Below are 25,813 nucleotides of genomic sequence, written 5' to 3'. Positions count from 1 at the left end.
GTATAGAAAAAGCTTCTTTCCAGTTTTTCTTGGTCATGGTATCTTACTCTTGATGTAATTAATTATTTTAGTTAAAGTATTAGTAATTTAATAATTTTAGAATTATAATTACAAATTTAATAAGTAATTATTAAATTATTTAATTAATTATGATGAGGCTACAAGTCATCTTTTGGCTGCTGAGTTTTTGACTATGTTCAGTTCAGTTCAGTCGCTCAGTAGTGTCCGACTCTTTGTGACCCCATGAACCGCAGCACGCCAGGCCTCCCAGTGTCTATCACCAACTCCCAGAGATCACTCAGACTCACGTCCATCAAGTCAGTGATGCCATCCAGCCATCTTATCCTCTGTCGTCCCCTTCTCCTCCTGCCCCCAATCCCTCCCAGCATCAGAGTCTTTTCCAATGAGTCAACTCTTTGCATGAGGTGGCCAAAGTATTGGAGTTTCAGCTTTAGCATCATTCCTTCCAAAGATATCCCAGGGCTAAACTCCTTCAGAATGGACTGGTTGGATCTCCTTGCAGTCCAAGGGACTCTCAAGAGTCTTCTCCAACACCACAGTTCAAAAGCATCAATTCTTAGGTGCTCAGCTTTCTGCACAGTCCAACTCTCACATCCATACATGACCACTGGAAAAACCATAGTCTTGACTAGATGGACCTTAGTCGGCAAAGTAATGTCTCTGCTTTTGAATATGCTGTCTAAACTTTTCTTCCAAGGAGTAAGAATCTTTTAAATTCATGGCTGCAGTCACCATCTGCTGTGATTTTGGAGCCCCAAAAAATAAAGTGTGACACTGTTTCCACTGTTTCCCCATCTATTTCCCATGAAGTGATGGGACCAGATGCCATGATCTTCCTTTTCTGAATGTGGAGCTTTAACCCAATGTTTTTACTCTCCTCTTTCACTTTCATCAAGAGGCTTTTTAGTTCTTCTTCACTTTCTGCCATAAGGGTGATGTCATCTGCATATCTGAGGTTATTGATATTTCTCCCGGCAATCTTGATTCCAGCTTGTGTTTCTTCCAGTCAAGCGTTTCTCATGATGTACTCTGCATAGAAGTTAAATAAGCAGGGTGACAATATACAGCCTTGACGTACTCCTTTTCCTATTTGGAACCAGTCTGTCGTTCCATGTCCAGTTCTAACTCTTGCTTCCTGACCTGCATACAGATTTCTCAAGAGGCAGGTCAGGTGGTCTGGTATTCCCATCTCTTTCAGAATTTTCCACAGTTTATTGTGATCCACACAGTTAAAGGCTTTGACATAGTCAATAAAGCAGAAATAGATGTTTTTCTGGAACTCTCTTGCTTTTTCCATGATCCAGCCATGTTGGCAATTTGATCTCTGGTTCCTCTGCCTTTTCTAAAACCAGCTTGAACATCAGGAAGTTCACGTATTGCTGAAGCCGGGCTTGGAGAATTTTGAGCATTACTTTACTAGCATGTGAGATGAGTGCAATTGTGCAGTAGTTTGAGCATTCTTTGGCATTGCCTTTCTTTGGGATTGGAATGAAAACTGACCTTTTCCAGTCTTGTGGTCACTGCTGAGTTTTCCAAATTTGCTGGCATATTGAGTGTAGCACTTTCACAGCATCACCTATCAGGATTTGAAATAGCTCAACTGGACTTCCATCACCTCCACTAGCTTTGTTCATAGTGATGCTTTCTAACGCCCACTTGACTTCACATTCCAGAATGTCTGGCTCTAGATTGACTATGTTAGCCCTCCTCAGAGAAGGCAATGGCAACCCACTCCAATACTCTTGCCTGGAAAATCCCATGGACAGAGGAGCTGGGTAGGCTGCCGTCCCCGGGGTCACTGCAAGTTGGACACGACTGAGCGGCTTCACTTTCCCTTTTCACTTTCATGCATTGGAGAAGAAAATGGCAACCCACTCCAGTGTTCTTGCCTGGAGAATCCCAGGGATGGGGGAGCCTGGTGGGCTGCCGTCTATGGGGTTGCACAGAGTCAGACACAACTGAAGCGACTTAGCAGCAGCAGTAGCAGCAGCAGCCCTCCTCACTCCAAATTTATCAAAATATTCTCCCACATTTTGTATTAGTACTTGTACAGTTTTGTTTTTATTCATGATTCATTCATCTGTAATTTATTTTAAATTTTGAGGAGAGATGCATTATTCCTGACTTCCAAATGGCTGGCAGTTTGTTCAAACAACATTTTCTGTTTTCTTTATTTTTCTTTGCTCATTTGAAATGTCACTTTTGATCTGTTCTAAACTGTCATAGACACATTTTTTTTTAATGTCTATTTATTGATTGGTGTGCGGGTGCACGGTTGTGCACACCTCCAGTTGTGCCACTCTCATGTTGTTTTTAACATGGTGAGTTTATCTTGTAGAATGAGAGGCCAAGGCTGTTTCCATAGCTGTATATTTCCATTTAAGTACTAGAATCCATTTACCTGATTTAATATTTTACTATCACTTAATCATATGGAGTAATGTGAGGAAAATATGTATGAAGTGGATTGCATGAAATCCAGTTGAGCTATTTCAAATCCTGAAAGAATATGCCATGAAAGTGCTGCTCTCAATATGCCAGCAAATTTGGAAAACTCACCAGTGGCCACAGGACTGGAAAAAGTCAGTTTTCATTCCAATCCCAAAGAAAGGCAATGCCAAAGAATGCTCAAACTACCACACAGTTGCATTCATCTCACACACTAGTAAAGCAATGCTCAAAATTCTCCAAGCCAGGTTTCAACAGTACATGAACCATGAAATTCCAGGTGTTCAAGCTGGTTTTAGGAAAGGCAGAGGAACCAGAGATCAAATTGCCAACATCTGCTGGATCATTGAAAAAGCAAGAGAGTTCCAGAAAAAACATCTATTTCTGCTTTATTGACTATGCCAAAGCCTTTGTGTGGGTCACAATAAACTGTGGAAAATTCTGAAAGAGATGGGAATACCAGACCACCTGACCTGCCTCTTGAGAAACCGGTATGCAGGTCAGGAAGCAACAGTTCAAATTGGACATGGAACAAGAGACTGGTTCCAAATAGGAAAAGGAGTATGTCAAGGCTGCATATTGTCACCATGCTTATTTAACTTATATGCAGTGTACATCATGAGAAATGCTGGACTGGATGAAGCACAAGCAGGAATCAAGATTGCCGGGAGAAATATCAATAACCTCAGATACTTAGATGACACCACCCTTATGCCAGAAAGTGAAGAAGAACTAAAGAGCCTCTTGATGACAGTGAAAGAGGAGAGTGAGAAAGTTATCTTAAAATTCAACATTCAGAAAATGAAGATCATGGCATCCGGCCCCGTATCTTAATGGCAAATAGATGGGGAAACAGAGGCTGACTTTATTTTTTGGGGCTCCAAAATCACTGCAGATGGTGATTGCAGCCATGAAATTAAAAGACACTTACTCTTTGGAAGGAAAGTTATGAGAAACCTAGACAGCATATTAAAAAGCAGACACATTACTTTGTCAACAAATGTCCGTCTAGTCAAGGCTGTGGTTTTTCCAGTAGTCATGTAAGGATATGAGAGTTGGACTATAAAGCTGAACACAGAACTGATGCTTTTGAATGGTGGTGTTGGAGAAGACTCTTGAGAGTCCCTTGGGCTGCAAGGAGATCCAACCAGTCCATCCTAAAGATCAGTCCTTGGTGTTCATTGGAAGGAATGATGTTGAAGCTGAAACTCCAATATTTTGGCCACCTGATGCAAAGAGCTAACTCATTTGAAATGACCCTGATGCTGGGAAAGATTGAGGGCAGGAGAAGTGGACAACAGAGAATGAGATAGTTGGATGGCATCACCGACTCGATGGACATGAGTTTGGGTGAATTCCGGGAGTTGGTGATGGACAGGGAGGCCTGGCGTGCTGCAGTTCATGCGGTTGCAGAGTCGGACATGGCTGATCGACTGAACTGAACTGAAAGTCACTTAGGGAAAAATTTGCCCTTTATATTTTAATTTAAACGTAGTTTTTTCCTTATTTTGGAAAATCCCCTGAGAAAAAATCAAATCTTCTTTTTCTAACTGTCTTATACATCTCTTATTAATTCAGAACTTCTTTAGCTTAGTTTATTTATACATAGGAATTCTTTTTACCATGTTTTCCAACTGATTATTCTTAGTTTAGGAAATTAATGATCATTTTACATCCTAAAAATTTAATTTTTTGACTTCTCAGTCATTTAAAAGGCTTTTCTGTTGATATCTTTGGTTTTCTTGTTATTGCTATTGCTAAGTCACTTCTGTCGTGTCCAACTCTGTGCAACCCCATAGACAGCAGCCCACCAGGCTCCCCCGTCCCTGGGATTCTCCAGGCAAAAACACTGGAGTGGGTTGCCATTTCCTTCTCCAATGCATGAAAGCAAAAGGTGAAAGTGAAGTCACTCAGTCATGTCTGACTTAGCGACCCCATGGACTGCAGCCCACCAGGCTCCTCCATCCATGGGATTTTCCAGGCAAGAGTACTGGAGTGGAGTGCCATTGCCTTCTCTGTTGCTTTTCTTAGATATATGATATTATAAATTTAGTTACTGATAGTTTTCACTCCAATAGTTGTTTATTCTTTCTTTTTTCCAATTATATTTTTTGTACTATTAGAATAATTGAAAACTTAATTAGCAACATTTGTATTTGTATCTTGTTCACTAATATAGTGAGAATATATTGAAATGTTTTGTGGAGAATGTAAATAGTTTGTGGTAAGGGACATATATCTTTTATCATTATGAAAATATTGGTGTATCTCTTGTTAAGAAACTTTATCTATTTTCTCTTTGGTATATTATAATGATCACAGAATGTGTCTCTCTCTCCCTAGGAATATGGGGAAATATATAAGTCCTGATATTCAGCTATTTGCATTCTGGGCATAACTCTAAATAATGTTTTGTAGTATTTTATTTTTCTACCAAGTAACTCAGTTTGGTTCAGTTCAGTTGCTCAGTTGTGTCCGACTCTTTGCGACCCCATGAATCGCAGCACGCCAGGCCTCCCTGTCCATCACCAACTCCCAGAGATCACTCAGACTCACGTCCATTGAGTCAGTGATGCCATCCAGCCATCTCAACCTCTGTCATCCTCTTCTCCTCCTGCCCCCAATCCTTCCCAGCATCAGAGTCTTTTCCAATGAGTCAACTCTTTGCATGAGGTGGCCAAAGTACTGGAGTTTCAGCTTTAGCATCATTCCTTCCAAAGAAATCCCAGGGCTGATCTCCTTCAGAATGGACTGGTTGGATCTCCTTGCAGTCCAAGGGACTCTCAAGAGTCTTCTTCAACACCACAGTTCAAAAGCATCAATTCTTTGGTGCTCAGCCTTCTTCACAGTCCAACTCTCACATCCATACATGACCACAGGAAAAACCATAGCCTTGACTAGACGGACCTTAGTCGGCAAAGTAATGTCTCTGCTTTTGAATATACTATCTAGGTTGGTCATAACTTTTCTTCCAAGGAGTAAGCATCTTTTAAATCCATGGCTGCAGTCACCATCTGCAGTGATTTTGGAGCCCCCCAAAAATAAAGTGTGACACTGTTTCCACTGTTTCCCCATCTATTTCCCATGAAGTGATGGGACCGGATTCCATGATCTTCATTTTCTGAATGTTGAGCTTTAAGCCAACTTAATCACTCTCCTGTTTCACTTTCATTAAGAGGCTTTTTAGTTCCTCTTCACTTTCTGCCATACGGGTGGTGTCATCTGCATATCTGAGGTTATTGATATTTCTCCCGGTAATCTTGATTTCAGCTTGTGTTTCTTCCAGTCCAGTGTTTCTCATGATGTACTCTGCATAGAAGTTAAATAAGCAGGGTGACAATATACAGCCTTGACGTACTCCTTTTCCTATTTGGAACCAGTCTCTTGTTCCATGTCCAGTTGCTTCCTGACCTGTATATATGTTTCTCAAGAGACAGGTCAGGTGGTCTGGTATTCCCATCTCTTTCAAAATTTTCCACAGTTTATTGTGATCCACACAAAGGCTTTGGCATAGTCAACAAAACAGAAATAGATGTTTTTCTGGAACTCTCTTGCTTCTTGCATGATCCAGAGGATGTTGGCAATTTGATCTCTGTTTCCTCTGCCTTTTCTAAAACCAACTTGAACATCAGGGAGTTCACGGTTCATGTATTGCTGAAGCCGGGCTTGGAGAATTTTGAGCATTACTTTACTACCAAGTAACTCAATTTGCCAATATTTTATTTCAAAATTTTGCATCCATATTTCTAATGAAATCTTCTTTAAAATTGAAGTATAGTTGATTTACAACATTGTGTTAGCTTCCGGTGTGCAACAAAATGACCCAGTTTTATATATATGCATACTTTTGCAGATTCTTTTCTATTATAGGTTATTAGGTTATTGCACAGTATTAGCTATAGTTTAGGACCTTGTTGTTTATATGCTTCTTATCTAGTAGTGCATATTTATTATCTCAAGCTTCTAATTTATGCCCCCTCCCGCCCCTCTTTCCTCTGTGTGACTGTTTCTGTTTTATAAATACATTTATTTGTATCTTTTTTTTTTTTTTAGATTTCACATGTAAGTGATATACTGAATTTGTTTTTCTCTGACTTATTTTACTTAGTATGATAATGTCTAGGTCCATCCAAGTTGCTGCAAAAAGAATTATTTCATTCTTTTTTGTGACTAAGTATAAGATCCTCTAGAGTGGGAAATGGCAACCCACTTCAGTATTCTTGCTTGGAAAGTTCCGTGGACACAGGAGCTTTGTGGGCTACAGTCCATGGGGCCATAGAGAGTCAGACACAACTGAGCCACTAAGCAGATGCATACCCTGGATATACACCAGAGCTTCTTTATCATTTATCTGTCGATGGCCGTTTAGGTTGTTCCCATAGCTTAGCTGTTGTAAATAGTGCTGCTGCATTCGGGTGCATACATCTTTTAAATTAGTTTTCTTTGAATATCTGCCCAGGAGTAGAATTACTGGATCTTATAATATCTCTATTCTTAGTTTTCTAAGGAACTTCCATCACATTCTCCATAGTGACTGCATCAATTTATATTTCCACCAACACTGTAGAAGGGTTCCCTTTATCCACACCTTCTCCAACATTTATTATTTGTAGACTTGTTGATGATGACCATTCTGACAAGTGTGAGATGATACCTTGTCATTTTGATTTGCGTGTCTCTACTATTTAGTGATGTTAAGCATCTTTTCATGTATATATATGCCATCTGTAGGTCTTCTTTGGACAATTATATCTATTTAGATCTTCTACCCATTTTCTGATTGGGCAGAAAATTTGTTATAGTTTGTTTATGTATATGATGTGCTATATGTGATATTTGTATGGGGCTTGTATATTTTGAAAATTAATTCCATGTCGGTCATACATTTTGCAAATATTCTCTCCCACTTATCTTTACATTTTGTTTATGGTTTCTTTTGCTGTGCAAAAACTTATAAATTTAATAAGTCCAGTTTGCTTGTTTTTGCTTTTATTTCTTTTGCCTTGAGAGACTGACTTAAGAAAACAGTGCTTAGATTTATGTCAGAGAATGTTTTGCCTATATTCTCTTCTAGGAGTTTGGCATCATGGCTTATATTTAAGTCTTAAACGATTTTGAGTTTATTTTTGTGTATGGTTGAGGGAGTGTTCTAACTTCATTGATTTACATGTGACTGTCCAGTTTTCCCAACACCACTTGCAGAAGAGTTTATCCTTTCTCTATTATGTATTCTTGCCTCCTTTGTCAAAGATTAATTGACCATAGGATATAGATTTACTTCTGGACATTCCATTCTTTTCTGTTTATCTATATGTCTGCTTTTGTGCCAATACCATGCTTTTAAAATTACTGTAATTCTGTAGCATATTGTCTGAAATCTGGGAGGATAATGCCACCAGCTTTGTCTGGCGTAAGAAGGACTTATACGGACCCTTCTGAAATTCTTCCAAAAGACTGCAGAGAAAGGAACACTGCCAAAGTTATTCCATGAAGCCATCATCACTCTGATATCAAAACCAGATAAAGACATTACCAAAAAAGAAAGTTAAAAGGCAGTATCACTGATAAATATAGATGCAGAAATCCTCAACAAAATATTCACAAAATGAATCTAGCAATATATAAAAAGGATCATTCATCATGATCAAGTTGGATTTATTCTGGATTCACAAGGATGGTTTCTGCTGACACCATATCAGCAACAGAAAAGACATAAATCACATGATCACCTCAGTAGATATGGAGAAGGCTTTTGATACAATATTCAGTATCCATTCATGATAAAACTCTTACCAAAGTAGGTATACAGGGAGCATATCTCAGCAAATAAAAGCTGTTTATGACAAACCTACAGCCAGCATAATACTCAACAGTGGAAAACTGAGTGCCTTCCTGCCAAAATCTGGAACAAGATAAGGATGCCCACTTTTACCACTTCTATTCAACATAGTGTTATAAATCCTAATCACTGCAATCAGACAGAAAAAGGAAATTAAAAGGTATCCAAATTAAAAGAGTTGTGGTAAAATTGATGGCATGATACTCTGTATGGAAAACGCTAAAGACTCCACACAAAAACTATCAGCTCTAATAAACTAATTCATCAAGGTAGCAGGATACAAGATTAACATACAGAAATCGATCGCATTTCTTTGTAAATATAGACTATCAAGTTTAAAACGTTTAAGAGGATGGATCTGTTTGTAGTGAGTTGGGAGTGGTTGAAGGAGTCTTGCATGCAATTAGATGTGTCAAGCCAGTGATATATGGAACGATAAGATATTCAGTGTCTCTGTGTAATTCAATGGCAACTTAAGTTTCCTGCAGTTGTGTAGGGAAATTAAAGTCAGGTTTAATTTCAGAGCAGTATGTATTCATGACCTTTTTGCTGTGCAGTGAACTCTGTTTAATGTTTCCACTCAAGGTGCTGCAGTAATTGTTAACTCAACAAGAATCTTAACTAAAATATAAACAGTTGAATGAAGCCTTCAGTGCAGATTTTACTGGTTTAAAGATTAGCCTCTTAATTGTAAGAAATTATAATGATTTTTTCTGTTGCTATTACTCAATGACTTCTCTTTAGTATAAATTGACTTCTGGGATTTAATTACCACATTTATATTGTCTCACCAAAATTAAGTAGAAAATTCGATGAATCTGGCTGTTTTTAAGTGCTTTGCTATTAGATTAATAAAAGATTTTTAGAATATCAGGGTGAATTGGGCAGGAGAGATAGCCTATTACCATTCCAATAGCCACAGCCAATAATGAACTTTTGCATGAATTATGACTAGATCTAAATAATATTAATAAATGATATTTTATATAAATATTTTAATGAAAACTGACAAATCAAATGAACCATATAAGTGTCTCCTCACCTCCAGATTTCAAAAGCAACACTTTATGATAATCTCTGGGTCACATAGTTATTAGGGATTTAAGATTATAAAAAATATTAATTCAACTCAAAGTAACCAGTATCCTGGAAATGCCAAGATAACTTGGCCCTCTGAAGTTATCTTTATTGAAACACAGACTTGGTGTTTTGCAAAGAAATCATTTGTTCTGCCTTAGTGAAGCTAATTATTCTCAGCATGCAACCACTGTTTCAAAAAGGCACATCAGCCTTTGCTGTATGTTGCAGGAATTAAAACCCAATCAAATGAGATAATGAAGTGCATACAAAGAATATCATCTCACTTTTGCAATGCAATAAAAATGAAAGCCATTAAAAATCTTGCAAAAATCTTAATTTAGAGAGGAAAAACATGCTATAAAGCAAATGTTTACTGTTTATTTTAATTACCTATTGCTTAGAGGTAAGCATTAGTTTTATTTATGGTGTGGTTAAGACTCTTCTTTTCAGTGACTTAGGAATATGGTGGCTAACAGTCCAATATGAAGCAGCATAATGCAGGAGCTTTTTTTTTTTAATTTATTTTTTATTTTACTTTACAATTCTGTATTGGTTTTCCCATACATTGACATGTTTAAATTTCATGGAAGATTAAAAGGATATAGTGCATATTATTCAGGGATAAAGCTATGTACTTATAGGAATTTCATGATAAAATACTAAGAAAGTGGTTATAGTAAATAGTAATAGGCGAATATTGGTGCTCCTTTGTACCTGTTTGACCTGAAAGAACGAAATATATTAGTGCTCTTATTCATTTAAAAAGTAATAATAACATCTATGTTAATATCAGCAACATATTACCTATTTAAAAATCTTTACTTCCTCTCTTTTCCCTGTGAAACTTACCTTTTTTCTAAGAGTATATAAATCATTAGTATCAGTTCAGTTCAGTTCAGTCGCTCGGTCGTGTCCGACTCTTTGCGACCCCATGAATCGCAGCACGCTAGGCCTCCCTGTCCATCACCAACTCCCAGAGTTCACTCAGACTCACGTCTATTGAGTCAGTGATGCCATCCAGCCATCTCATCCTCGGTCATCCCCTTCTCCTCCTGCCCCCAATCCCTCCCAGCATCAGAGTCTTTTCCAATGAGTCAACTCTTTGCATGAGGTGGCCAAAGTACTGGAGTTTCAGCTTTAGCATCATTCCTTCCAAAGTACACCCAGGACTGATCTCCTTCAGAACAGACTGGTTGGATCTCCTTGCAGTCCAAGGGACTCTCAAGAGTCTTCTCCAACACCACAGTTCAAAAGCATCAATTCTTCAGCGCTCAGCCTTCTTCACAGTCCAACTCTCACATCCATACATGACCACTGGAAAAACCATAACCTTGACTAGATGGACCTTAGTTGGCAAAGTAATGTCTCTGCTTTTGAATATGCTATCTAGGTTGGTCATAACTTCTCTACCAAGGAGTAAGCGTTTTTTAATTTCATGGCTGTAGTCACCATCTGCAATGATTTTGGAGCCCCCCAAAATAAAGTGTGACACTGTTTCCACTGTTTCCCCATCTATTTTCCATGAAGTGATGGGACCGGATACCATGATCTTCATTTTCTGAATGTTGAGCTTTAAGCCAATTTTTTCACTCTCCTCTTTCACTTTCATCAAGAGGCTTTTTAGTTCCTCATCACTTTCTGCCATAAGGGTGGTGTCATCTGCATATCTGAGGTTATTGATATTTCTCCCAGCAATCTTGATTCCAGCTTGTGTTTCTTCCAATCCAGCATTTCTTTTTTTTTTTTTTTTTTGGCTTGTTCAATAAGTTTATTGTTGTCTTATCTGAAAAGTCTTGATAGAAAATTGTGGTTTGGTTTAACTCTCAGCAGCTCATTCCTGAGCTCTAAGGAAGCTTGCCTTCTTCTGAGCTACCTGATCTTTCTTCTGGGCAAGTAACATTTTGGGACGGTTCCACCTCTTCTTTTTAACTTCTTTCTTAGGCTTCTTCTCATACACTGGATTCTCTCGTATTGCAGCAGGAGCTTTCCTATACATCTCCTCCATCATGTCTGGAGTTACGTTGTTCTTTATGTACTGAGAGCATGTTTCTTGTAAGCATCTTCATCTTCTTCAATCAGGTAACGCATGTAATCTGCAACGTTTTGCCCCATGATGTGCTTTTGGTGTACCTCAGCACTGAATTCTTTGCTTTCTGAATCATAACCAGGGAACCATTTGGTACTGTGAGGGATAGACAAGCCTCCATCGACAGCTCCCTTTAGGGCCCCAAAAGCTTTATTCCCGGTAGTAGTTCTGGCAAGTCCTGCATCCAAGTAACAGGTGAAGGCACCAGGTTGACCATCAATGCTTTCCACATTGTATTCATCGCCAGTCACCTCGACTTGGCCTTCATAAATTTTGTCCATACCAAACCTATTAAGAAGCCTGTGGGCCAGCAGCAGGCCAGTACAATATGCGGCAGCATAATTTGTCAGGCCAACCTTCACACCATATTTTGGGAGTTTGTGAGCATAAGCTGCACAAACTATCATATCTCCTTCTATATGGGCATAAGCAATCTGACAAATGATATCTCTGTTCTGTATTTAGATGTGTTGTACTTATTTTTATCTTGGATTACCAATTGTTTCCGAGCATAGTAGTCAGTTTTGCCCTCTCACCTTCTTCTAAATTTCACTTGGTATCTCTTGAAGTAGGCCTTGTTCTTGACAACTTTAACAAACCCCATCCTGCAGAACAGAACCCTGACTCCACGGCTTGCCACAGAGCTCCAGTCCAGCGTTTCTCATGATGTACTCTGCATATAACTTAAATAAGCAGGGTGACAATATACAGCCTTGACGTACTCCTTTTCCTATTTGGAACCAGTCTCTTGTTCCATGTCCAGTTCTAACTGCTGCTTCCTGACCTGCATATGGGTTTCTCAAGAGGCAGATCAGGTGGTCTGGTATTCCCATCTCTTTCAGAATTTTCCACAGTTCATTGTGATCCACACAGTCAAAGGCTTTGGCATAGTCAACAAAACAGAAATAGATGGTTTTCTGGAACTCTCTTGCTTTTTCCATGATCCAGTGGATGTTGGCAATTTGATCTCTGGTTCCTCTGCCTTTTCTAAAACCAGCTTGAACATCAGGAAGTTCACGGTTCATGTATTGCTGAAGTCTGGCTTGGAGAATTTTGAGCATTACTTTACTAGCATGTGAGATGAGTGCAATTGTGTGGTAGTTTGAGCATTCTTTGGCATTGCCTTTCTTTGGGATTGGAATGAAAACTGACCTTTTCCAGTCCTGTGGCCACTGCTGAGTTTTCCAAATGTGCTGTCATATTGAGTGTAGCACTTTCACAGCATCATCTTTCAGGATTTGAAATAGCTCAACTGGAATTCCATCACCTCCACTAGCTTTGTTCGTAGTGATGCTTTCCAAGGCCCACTTGACTTCACATTCCATGATGTCTGGCTCTAGGTTAGTGATCACACCATCATGATTATCTGGGTCTTGAAGATCTTTTTTGTACAGTTCTTCCATGTATTCTTGCCACCGCTTCTTAATATCTTCTGCTTCTGTTAGGTCCATACCATTTCTGTCCTTGATCAAGCCCATCTTTGCATGAAATGTTCCCTTGGTATCTCTAATTTTCTTGAAGAGATCTCTAGTCTTTCCCATTCTGTTGTTTTCCTCTATTTCTTTGCATTGATCGCTAAAAAAGGCTTTCTTATCTCTTCTTGCTATTCTCTGGAACTCTGCATTCAGATGCTTGTATCTTTCCTTTTCTCCTTTGCTTTTCGCTTCTCTTCTTTTCACAGCTATTTGTAAGGCCTCCCCAGACAGCCATTTTGCTTTTTGCATTTCTTTTCCATGGGGATGGTCTTGATCCCTGTCTCCTGTACAATGTCACAAACCTCATTCCATAGTTCATCAGGCACTCTATCTATCAGATCTAGGCCCTTAAATCTATTTCTCACTTCCACTGTATAATCATAAGGGATTTGATTTAGCCCCCATAATTGCATAATGAGAGCAGAACACAATAGGGTGTGGGTCTGTCATTCGATTTTACTGAAGAGAAATCTCTTGTGATTTAAACCCATTGAGTTAGTACTTTTTTCAATTGATTGTTTTGTTGTTTGTTTTCTTCCACACTCACCATTGTCAGTGATTCTTCCTGCTCCCACCAACACTAACTTTTTAGTTACCGAAGGCAATGGCAACCTACTCCAGTACTCTTGCCTGGAAAATCCCATGGACAGAGGAGCCTGGTAGGCTGCAGTCCATGGGGTCACTAAGAGTCGGGCACGACTTGAGCGACTTCACTTTCCCTTTTCACTTTCATGCATTGGAGAAGGAAATGGCAACCCACTCCAGTGTTCTTGCCTGGAGAATCCCAGGGACAGAGGAGCCTGGTGGGCTGCCATCCATGGGGTCGCACAGAGTTGGACACAACTGAAGCGATTTTGCAGCAGCAGCAACAGGGGTGAAATTAGAATGGACTCTAGGTTTTGTCCCTCGCTTATTATGGGAGAGACCAGAGTAAGCTTCCTTTCAGCTGCCAACACAGTACAGTCATTGCAACAGCCCAGAATGTGAAAGCAGCAGGATCCAGACATCAGCAGTGACAACACAGAGAGCCTGAAGTTTCTGCTCATTACACACTATGGGGGCTACCTGTCTGGAGCAGTTTACCCTGCAGAGTATTGATTGAGGATAATGCCCACTGTTAGTTATTTACATGTCTAACACTACCTGGGGTATTAATATATTTGTGGACTTTTCTCTTGATTCTGTGTTCTGTCTTCATTTTACATTTTGACTTGGTTTACATGATGCTATCGTATGTGTTATTTTGTCCTAGGGTTGAGGAACATGGCAGTTTGGTAGCAAGTACACTTCCAAGCTCATTAACATGCACACAGGAAGACTCAGTGAATGATATGTGGTGTATATGTATGTCACTGTATCTCCAGAGCTTCACAGTACTTGGCACATAGTAGGCACTTAGTAAATATTTTCCCATTGGTTAAATGAATGGGTCAGTTTTCATCAGAGGTTTGATTTGGCAGACATAGTGGAGATCACATAAGAACTGTGATGAAATTAACTTTCCACAGTCACATCTGGGTTACAATTTAGCAAGCCCTGGGAAGAGCCTTGGTCTAGATGCTTGGCTTGTGTGATGTTGACAGTGTTGTACTTGTCAGTATTTATATTCTTATTTTGGGCTAAAAATGTAACGATTTCAGAATATTCAAACAGCTTCAAAATGTGGTTTCTGTCACTTTTAATTTAAAGACACATGTGTTTATAAGGGCATTTTGTCCACACTCTCAAAAAGCCTTAAAAAACCTGGAAATGAGATATGTTGTAGATTAAATAGTCATGTTTGCTAAGACACTTTTGCAGTACTGCTTTTATTCACATCCCAGTTTAGATGCTTAAGTGCATTTCTTTTCAGTTGAGGAAAGTAAAATTGGATAGTGAGCTGTTGTTCAGCCACAACTTGGCTGTTCTTAGCCCGTTATTCAACTTAGAAAGGAAAACAGGTTTTGAGTACCTTTTTGTCCCCTTTATCATCTGCTGGGATCTGCAACATTTTTTGTGTCATGGATTAGCAAATGAAAGAAAAATTATTTTCATTGTAAATTGCAGAAGGATGCTATTGTCATAAACTGAGACAGGTTAGCATCTGTATCTCAAGGGGAAAACTTTTGGAAGTAGCAGGTCTGCCGGTAGCAATTAATTAGAAAGCTTTTCATACTGTTTTCAGCTACAGATGTGTACTAGCAGCTAGAGAAAATTGATAGTGACGTCCGCTGTCACCACAGGATAGTACAAAGGATGGAGCTCATTTACTGACATTTGCTTTTTTCTTAAAGTATCCTGTCTTCATCTTTTGTTGAGCTTGATTTTCATTTTCAAATGCTGAATTCAACATAACTATAGATTTTTTTATTGCATTGTAATGTGCAGTGTGTAAGATGTAAGCATATCTGTCTCCATAAGACTGAATACATCTTACATTTATGAATGCCAAGAATCGGTGTTGAACAGTTGATCTCTATTCACCACCTACTAAGCTGAAATATAAAGAAAGGCCACACTTTTAATAAACAAAGATATATCAGCTTAAAATACCAGTAGCAAGATTGTCAAAAATTGTCATTAAAAAAATAAACATGACTTTTATATAACAAATTATTTTATCTCAAGGACAAGCTTGAGCTTTTAAGTTCCTTTATGGATAATCATGTATACCAAGATTCATTTTTCTTAGGAAAATATTGCCATTGAATTCATTCTGTACATCTGGTCCTAGGACAATTGAGTAAAGTTGTTTATCTCCAAGTCTAATTACTAAAAAAAAAAAGTTACTTTAAAATTTTAAGCACATGAATTATTTAAATTATTTTCCTTTTTTTCATAAGCACTTTACATGCATTTATTTCATGGACCTTGTACTACTTAAATAAATTCAAGTCATACAAATAGGGGCTTCCCCAGTGACTCAGCAGGTAAAGAATCTGCCTGCAATGCAGGAGACACAGGAAATGCAGGTTTGATCCCTGGGTCAGGAAGATTCCCTGGAGGAGGAAATGGCAACCTACTCCAATATTCGTGCCTGAAAAATCTCACGGACAGAAGAGCCTTGTGGGCTACAGTCCATGGGGTCCCGAAGAGTCAGACATGACTGAACGACTAACACTTTCACTTTGTGTTTATTGTATTTTTAGTGGAGATATTCTCTACAAAAATCATTGATTTTCAGAAAGCTGTCTCTAATTTGGCAAGATAATGTATAGGGAGATCATAGTATCTTACTACTGTTTTTTTGGCCATACCGCGCTCATGGGGAACTTCTCAGATGAAGTTCCACAACTCTTGCCATGGAAACTAGTAGTTTTAGCATTGGACCACCAGGGAAGCCTGATATGCTACTACTTTCAAAACCATCACTAAGCACACGGGCAAATTGTTAAACTTCTGTGTTTCTTTTCTTTTCTTTTTTTTTCTGTTGTCACATAATGATGCGATTTCCATTTCTGATGTGAAAGGTTTAATGGACATTTAACATATGAAAGTAATGAACATCAATTAGTTTGTCTTCATAGTTGATTAAAAATATAAAAGAAAAATGAAACTAGAAAATGAAATTATTGACTCCCAGTTAAACATTATGGGTTGAACATAAGAGATCTCTGTGCTTCATCTTCAAACCCTGCTAAAACAACAGTAGCAGAATTTTAAATGTATTAAAACAGGGCTGTCTGGTGATGAAAGTAAAATCCAATGCTGCAAAGAACAATATTGCATAGGTGCCTGGAATATTAGGTCCATGAGTCAAGGCAAATTGGGTATGGTCAAGCAGGAGATGGTAAAGAATAAACATTGACATCTTAGGAATCAGTGAACTAAAATGGATGGGAATGGGTAAATTTAATTCAGATTACCATTGTATCTACTATTGTGGGCAAGAATCCCATAGAAGAAATGGAGTAGCCCTCATAATCAACAGAAGAGTCTGAAATGCAGTACTTGGGTACAGTCTCAAAAATGACAGAATGATCTTGGTTTGTTGCCAAGGAAAGCCATTCAACATCACAGTTATCTAAGTCTATGCCCCTGCCACTGATGCCAAAGAAACTGAAGTTGATCAGTTCTATGAAGACCTAGAACACCCCCTAAAACTAACAACAACAACAAAAAAGATGTTCTATTCATCATTGGGGAAAAAGTAGGAAGTCAAGAGATACCTGGACTAACAGGCAAGTTTGGCCTTGGAAAACAAAATGAAACAGGGCAAAGGCTAACTAAATTGTGCCAAGAGAGTACATTCATCATAACAAATACTCTTTTTCAACAACACAAGAGACAACTTTACACGTCAGTTCAGTTCAGTTCAATTCAGTTGCTCAGTCATGTCCGACTCTTTGTGACCCCATGGACTGCAGTACGCCAGGCCTCCCTGTCCATCACCAATTCCCGGAGTTTACTCAGACTCATCTCCATTGAGTTGGTGATGCCATCCAACCATCTCATCCTCTGTTGTCCCCTTCTCCTTCCACCTTCAATCTTTCCCCACATCAGGGTCTTTTCAAATGAGTCAGTTTTTCACATCAGGTGGCCAAAGTATTGGAGTATCAGTTTCAGCATCAGTCCTTCCAATGAATATTCAGGACTGATTTCCTTTAGGATGGACTGGTTTTATCCCTTGCAGTGCAAGGGACTCTCAAGAGTCTTCTCCAACACCACAGTTCAAAAGCATCATTCTTTGGTGCTCAGTATTCTTTATAGTCCAACTTTCACATCCATACATGACTACTGGAAAAAACTTATCTTTGACTAGATGGACCTTTGTTGGCAAAGTAATGTCTCTGCTTTTCAATATGCTTTCTAGGTTGGTCATAATTTTTCTTCCAAGGAACAAGGGGCTTTTAGTTTCATGGGTGCAGTCACCATCTGCAGTGATTTTGGAGCCCCCCAAAAATAAAGTCTGTCACTGTTTCCCCCTGTTTCCCCATCTATTTGCCATGAAGTGATGGGCCTAGATGCCTTGATCTTAGTTTTCTGAATGTTGAGTTTTAAGCCAACTTTTTTACTCTCCTCTTTCACTTTCACCAAGAGACTCTTTAATTCTTCTTTGCTTTCTGCCATAAGGGTGGTGTCATCTGTATATCTGAGGTTATTGATATTTTTTCTGGCAATCTTGATTCCAGCTTGTGCTTCATCCAGCCCAATGTTTCTCATGATGTACTCTGCATAGAAGTTAAATAAGCATGGTGACAATATACAGCCTTGATGTACTCCTTTCCCTATTTGGAACCAGTCAGTTCCATGTCCAGTTCTTACTGTTGCTTCCTGACCTGCATACATATTTCTCAAGAGGCAAGCCAGGTGGTCTGGTATTCCTGTCCCTTTACAAATTTTTCACAGTTTATTGTGATCCACACAGTCAGAGTCTTTGGCATAGTCAACAAAACAGAAGTAAATGTTTTTCTGAAACTCTGTTGCTTTTTCAATGATCCAAGGATATTGGCAATTTGCTCTCTGGTTCCTCTGCCTTTTCTAAATCCAGCTTGAACATCTGGAAGTTCATGGTTCATGTACTGTTGAAGCTTGACTTGGAGAGTTTTGAGCATTACCTTACTAGTATGTGAGATGAGTGCAATTGTGCGGTAGTTTGAACATTCTTTAGCATTGCCTTTCTTTGGGATTGGAATGAAAACTGACCTTTTCCAGTCTTGTGGCCACTGCTGAGTTTTCCAAATGTGCTGGCATATTGAGTGCAGCACTTTCACAGCATCATCTTTCAAGATTTGAAATAGCTCCACTGGAATCCCATCACCTCCACTAGCTTTTGTTTGTAGTGATGCTTAGGCCCATTTGACTTCACATTCCATGATGTCTGGCTCTAGGTGAGTGATCACACCATTGTGATTATCTGGGTAATGAAGATCTTTTTTGTACAGTTCTTCTGTTTATTCTTTCCACCTCTTCTTAATATCTTTTGCTTCTGTTAGGTCCATAGCATTTCTGTCCTTTATTGTGCCCATCTTTGCATGGAATGTTCCCTTGGGGTCTCTAATTTTCTTGAAGAGATCTCTAGTCATTCCAATGCTATTGTTTCCCTCTATTTCTTTGCACTGATCACTGAGGAAAGCCTTCTTATTTCTCCTGGCTATTCTTTGGAACTCTGCATTCAAATGGGTATGTCTTTCCTTTTCTCCTTTGCCTTTCGCTTCTCTTCTTTTCACAGCTTTACACATGGACATCACCAAATGGCCAATACCAAAATCAAACTGATTACATCCTTTGTAGATGATATGAATAAGCTGTGTACTGTCAGCAAAAACAAGACCTGAAGCTGACTATTGCTCAGATCATCAGCTTCTCATAGTAAAATTCAGGCTTAAACTAAAGAAAGTGGGAAAGACCACTAGGCCAGCCAGCTACAACTTAAAATCTCCTATGAAAATGCAGTGGAGAAAACGAGTAGATTCAAGGAATTGGAACTTGTAAACAGTGTGTCTGAAGAACTGTGGATGGACGTCCGTAATACTGTACAGCAGGCAGCTAACAGAACCGTCCCAAAGGAAAAGAAAAGCAAAAGTACAAAGTTGTTATCTGAGGGGGGTTTACAAAGAGCTAAAAAAGAAAAGTGTAAAACAAGGGAGAAAGGGAAAGGCATATCCAACTAAGCACAGATTTCCAAAGAACAACACGCAGAGACAAGGCCTTCTTCAGTGAACAATGTATAAAACTAGAAGAAAACACCAGAAGGGTAAAAACTAGATATCTCTTCAGGAAAATTGGAGATATCAAGGGAACATTTTGCCCAAAGATGAGCACAATAAAGGACACAAAAGGTAGGTACTAGCCACCTAGTCGGAGAAGGCAATGGCACCCCACTCCAGTACTCTTGCCTGGAAAATCCCATGGATGGAGGAGCCTGGTAGGCTGCAGTCCATGGGGTCGCTAAGAGTTGGATACGACTGAATGACTTCACTTTCACTTTTCACTTTCATGCATTGGAGAAGGAAATGGCAACCCACTCCAGAGTTCTTGCCCGGAGAATCCCAGGGACGGGCGAGCCTGGTGGGCTGCCGTCTATGAGGTTGCACAGAGTTGGACACGACTGAAGTGACTTAGCAGTAGCAGCAGCAGCCACCTAGTAGTTGGCTGAACAGATCAAGAAGAGATGGAAAGAATACTTGGAAGAACTATATAAAAAAGATACAGGTGAACCGGATGACTATGATGGTGTGGTGGGCCACCCAGAGCCAGACATTCTGGAGAGCAAAGTCAAGTGGGCCTGAAGAAGCACTGCTGTTAATAAAGCTGGTGGATGTGAAGGAATTCCAGCAGAGGTATTCAGAACCCTAAAGGATGATGCCATCAAGCTGTTACATTCATTATGGTCAGCAGATCTAGAAGACTTAGCAGTGGCAACAGGACTGGAAAAGGTGAGTCCTCATCCCAGTTCCTAAGAAGGGTAGTACTAAAGAATGTGCTAGCCATCAGACAATCGCACTTATCTTCCTTGCTAGTAAGGTCATGCTTAAAATCATGCATGCTAGGCTGCAGTACTATGCAAACCAAGAACTTCCAGATGTCCAAGTGGATTTAGACAAGGAAGAGGAACCATAGATCAAACTGCAGACATTTTCTGGATCATAGAGAAAGCTAGGGAATTCCAAAAGAAACATCTACGTCTGTTTCATTGACTATGCAAAAGCCTTTGACTGTGTGGATCATAATAACCTGTGGAAAGCTCTTAAAGAGACGGGAATACCAGACCATCTTACCTGTCTGTTGAGAAATCTGTATGTGGGTCAAGAAGCAGCTATTAGAACCATATATGGAACAACTAATTGGTTTAAGATTGAGAAAGGAGTAAGACAGGGCTGTCTGTTATCACCATGTTTGTTTAATCTGTATGCTGAATGCTGGGCTGGATGAGTTACAAGCAGTAATCAAGATAGCAGGAGAAACATCAGCAACCTCAGATATGAGGATGACACTACTCTAGTGGCAGAAAGTGAAGAGGAGCTAAAGAGCCTCTTGATGACGGTGAAGGAGAAGAGTGGAAGAGCCAACTTAAAACTAAACATTAAAAAACTTAGATCATGGCATCTGGTCCCATTCAGTTCAGTTCAGTCGCTCAGTCGTGTCCGACTCTTTGCGACCCCATGAATCGCAGCACGCCAGGTCTCTCTGTCCATCACCAACACCCGGAGTTCACTCAGATTCACGTCCATCAAGTCAGTGATGCCATCCAGCCATCTCATCCTCTGTCGTCCCCTTCTCCTCCTGCCCCCAATCCCTCCCAGCATCAGAGTCTTTTCCAATGAGTCAACTCTTTGCATGAGGTGGCCAAAGTACTGGAGTTTCAGCTTTAGCATCATTCCTTCCAAAGATATCCCAGGGCTGATCTTCAGAATGGACTCGTTGGGTCTCCTTGCAGTCCAAGGGACTCTCAAGAGTCTTCTCCAACACCACAGTTCAAAAGCATCAATTCTTTGGCGCTCAGCCTTCTTCACAGTCCAACTCTCACATCCATACATGACTACTGGAAAAACCATAGCCTTGACTAGACTGACCTTAGTCGGCAAAGTAATGTCTCTGCTTTTCAATATGCGATCTAGGTTGGTCATAACTTTTCTTCCAAAGAGTAAGCTTCTTTTAATTTCATGGCTGCAATCACCATCTGCAGTGATTTTGGAGCCCCAAAAAATAAAGTGTGACACTGTTTCCACTGTTTCCACTGTTTCCCCGTCTATTTCCCATGAAGTGATGGGACCGGATGCCATGATCTTCGTTTTCTAAATGTTGAGCTTTAAGCCAACTTTTTCACTCTCCTCTTTCACTTTCCTCAAGAGGCTTTTTAGTTCCTCTTCACTTTCTGCCATAAGGGTGGTGTCATCTGCATATCTGAGGTTATTGATATTTCTCCCGGCAATCTTGATTCCAGCTTGTGTTTCTTCCAGTCCAGCATTTCTCATGATGTACTCTGCATGGAAGTTAAATAAGCAGGGTGACAATATACAGCCTTGACATACTCCTTTTCCTATTTGGAACCAGTCTGTTGTTCCATGTCCAGTTCTAACTGTTGCTTCCTGACCTGCATGGAAAAGGCAGAAGTAGTGACAGATTTCCTCTTCTTGGGCTCGAAATCACTAATAGTAACTGCAGCCATGATATCAGAAGATGTTTGCTTCTTGGCAGGAAAGCTATGACAAACCTAGACAGCATGCTGAAAAGCAGAGACATTACTCTGCTGACAAAATTCTGTATAGTCAAGGCTATGGTCTTTTCAGTGGTCAAGTATGGTTGTGAGAGCTGGACCATAAGGAAGGTGGAGTGTGAAAGAACTGATGCCTTCAAACTCTGATGCTGGAGAAAACTCCTGAGAGTCCCTTGGACAGCAAGATCAAACCAGTCAATCTTAAGGGAAATCAACCCTGAATACTCGTTGACAGGACTGATGCTAAAGTTTGAACTCCAGTATTTTGGTCATCTGATGTGAACAGCTGACTCACTGGAACAGTTCCTGATGCTGGGAAAGATTGATGGCAGAAGGAGAAGAGAGAGCATCAGAGGATGAGATGGCTGGGTGGCATCACCAGTGCAGTGGACAGGAGCTTGGGCATACTTCATGAGATGGTGAAGGACAGAGCGGCCTGACGTGCTGCAGTCCATGCGGTCGCAAAGAGTCAGACAGGACCGGGTGACCAAACAACAACAATACAGGGCTTCCCTAGTGGTTCAGTGTTAAAGAATCCACCTGCCAATGTAGGAGACACAATCCCTGGTACAGGAAGCTCCCACATGCTGTGGATCACCTAATCCCGTGCACCACACTACTGAGTCTGTGTTCTAGAGCCTGGGAGCCACAACTGCTAGACCCCATGTTCGGCAGCAAAAGAAGCCTCCACAATAAGAAGTCCAAGCTTGGCAACCAGAGAGTATCCCCTGCTCGCCACAACTAGGGCAAAGCCTGTGCAGCAACAAAGACCCAGCACAGCCAAAAGTAAATAAATAAAAATGTTTAAAAATGTATAAATACATGAGAGGAAAAGAGGAGTTAGTATAAATAGGGTTGCATCTCCAAACTTGCATCTCCTGCTTGTTTTTTTAAAATTTTTCCCACCATTGAGAGCTACCTGGGAAGCCCATAGCTCTCTAGAGAGCTGAAAACATGTAAGAGGATTATATCATCTAGGTAATCAGACAAAGAAAAATCATAAGGCTTTTGGGTGACACAGTTGTCTGAATGCAGTAATTTATGGTTGAGATATTACTATTTATTTATTAAATCTATTCCATTTTCTTCATCTTGAGCCTACAGGGAGATAAATTTCCCAGCTTCCCTTGCAATCAGATTGTGACTATATAATATCTTCTTGTACAATGGTATACAGAGATAAATAATGTAGACATCTCATAGAACTGTAGCACTCTCTTGCCCTCTCCTTTCTTTCAGAGGCAACCATGTAGAACACATGTTGAAATACTGAGTCAAAAGATGGAAGCACTCTAGGTCCCTGGAAAGTAGAACAGTTGAATTAGTAAACTTGAATATAGATCAATTGAAATGATCTAATATGAATATTGAGAAAAAAAAAAAGATAACATGAGCAGTGCCTCAAAGATCTGTGAGACAGCATTAATGCCAACAAATAGGTTGTGGAAATTCCAGAAGTAAAGGAAGTAGAAGGGAACCCAAAAAAAAATGTATCTGAAGAACTGGCCCTCAAATTTGACGGGAAACATTAACCCAATACCTAAGGAACTCAACAAAGCCTGAATCGAATGAGAAATCTGCATCAGATACAATAAGAAACAAGAGAAAAAAAGACTCTTCGAGTCCAAGGGAACCACAATTGAAACAAGGGTTAAATCCATCTCATCTTCCTTCACTAATCAGAGTCATTTTAAGATTTACCTGTCCTCCAAGCAGCATGTAACCTGGACAGTAAGCCATTTGACTGAGTTGTTTTCTAGGAACTTGGAGTCAGCTGCTTCTAGTTCCAGCTGAACTGGTTGAGACGGGATAGACCCACTGATCCTTTAACTGGACAAGTCTGAGTATCCTCTCCAAGACATTTTGAACATGCATAGTCCTGTAGCTTAGCTATGTATTTCCAGAATAACAACTACCACAGCTTTCTTTCCAGTCAGCTTTTCCTATGCTCCCCATGCCTCAAACTGCCCTGCTTTATCATTCATTATCCCATAAATACCTGGAGCTCCTTGCCTTTAGGGAGGTAGATTTCAGATTTGGAAATGAACAAATATATGTAAAAATGACTCACAGAACAAGGAATTCATCCTAAGGGAAATTAAAAATATATTTTGAACTGAATGAAGATGAAACAACATGTCAGACTGTATGTAATGCAGAAGAGCAGTACTTAAGGAAATGTTTTGGTTTTAAGGCCTACGTCAAAAAATAAGAAAGGCCTATGTCAGAAAACAAGGCTCACATAACTTCAGTAAGTAAGTAACCTAAGTACCTAAGTAACTTAAGGACTCAGTAACCTAAGTTTCCACCTTAAGAAGCCAGAAAAAAAAAAAAAGCAATTAAGCCTTTGGCAAAAGAAAAGAAATTATAAAGTTAGAGTATAAACCTTTGAATTTAAAGAAAGAAAATCAATATTGAAAAATTGGAGAAATCAGAAGTCTTTTCTACGAAAAGACTGGAGAAAAGGACAAACTTTTAACTAGGATGATTAGGAAAAAAGAAAACAGATGAATCACCAAAATCAGGAATGAGAGAGGAGAACTCAGTATCAACTTTATATAATACTTTTTGGCTTAAAAAACAGAAAGTATTTTAATTAAGGTATGTATGCTTTTTTTTTTTAAGACATGCTGTTTCACATTTAATACACATTATAGTGTGAAAATAACTCATGCCCTGGGAAAGCAGAACATTCCATGACTCCCTTTATGGTGACATTTGTTTTATTACGATAGTCTGAAACTGAACCACAGAGATATACTTCAGAGTGGAACAAAAGTAAACCATCTAATATATGGTCAGTTGATTTTTTATTACAAAATGCTGAGACTTTTCAGTGAGAAAAATGACAACCTTTTACAATTGAGTGTCCATGTGCCAAGTAATGAGTTTAGAACTTTACTATCATACCATGCATAAAAATTAGCTCAAATGGATAAGACTTAAACCTATGTGACCACTGCACCTATTGGTGGTATGCAAAGACCCAATATGGAACTCAGTGATGTTGGTGTCTTTTTAGCCTGTACATTTCTGAAGGCCTTGGTGATTCGTGAGTTCTCTGTGTGTTCACTTGGACATAATCTTTTCTTTGGTCTTCCTTTTACTTACATAATGTATCTAATACAGCAGTGTCTCTTCCTGCCCTGTCTTCCTTCCCTGTCATTTCAGTTTTCATAAGTGTTTGTCCAAGCTTCTAGGAACCATTAGTTTGCACCACCCCTTTCAGTCTTTGGCAGAGTATTAAAATTTGTATCCTTGGTATGTTTCTCCAAGTTAATAAATCTCTTATCCCCATGGGTTCTGAATCGTAATCAAACACGCTCAAAAGCAAGCCTCTTGAATAGTCTTCTGGCTCCTACCAGTAGTTGCTAGCTAATTCTCACAGCTACTTTGCTATTTCAGATTTTTATTCTCTTAACAAACTCAGCATGACTAGGCTGAATTAATGCTGCAATTGGGTTTCCCTGGTAGCTCAGCTGGTAAAGAATCCATCTGCAGTGCAGGAGACCCAGTTTGATTCCTGAGTTGGGAAGATCCCCTGGAGAAGGGATAGGCTACCTTACCTATTCTGGTATTCTGGCCTGAAGAATTCCATGGAGTCCCAAAGAGCTGGACATGACTGAGTGACTTTCATTTTCACTTTCTGGATTTTGAGCATTACCTTGACAGCATGTGAAATGAGTGCAGTTGTGAGGTAGTTTGAACATTCTTTGGCATTGCCT

At 39.5% G+C, this 25,813-nt stretch overlaps 1 pseudogene; it reads right to left on the bottom strand.

The window, feature by feature from the left end:
- Nucleotides 1-11,144: 11,144 nt before the first annotated feature.
- Nucleotides 11,145-12,114, bottom strand: LOC120878017 (annotated as a pseudogene).
- Between the last annotated feature and the right edge of the window lie 13,699 nt (nt 12,115-25,813).

The sequence above is a fragment of the Oryx dammah genome, unplaced genomic scaffold, assembly GCF_014754425.2.
Source record: "Oryx dammah isolate SB20612 unplaced genomic scaffold, SCBI_Odam_1.1 HiC_scaffold_18, whole genome shotgun sequence".
NCBI lineage: Eukaryota > Metazoa > Chordata > Mammalia > Artiodactyla > Bovidae > Oryx > Oryx dammah.
Note: the sequence above shows the minus strand (reverse complement) of the source record. Positions and strands in the feature narration are given on the sequence as shown.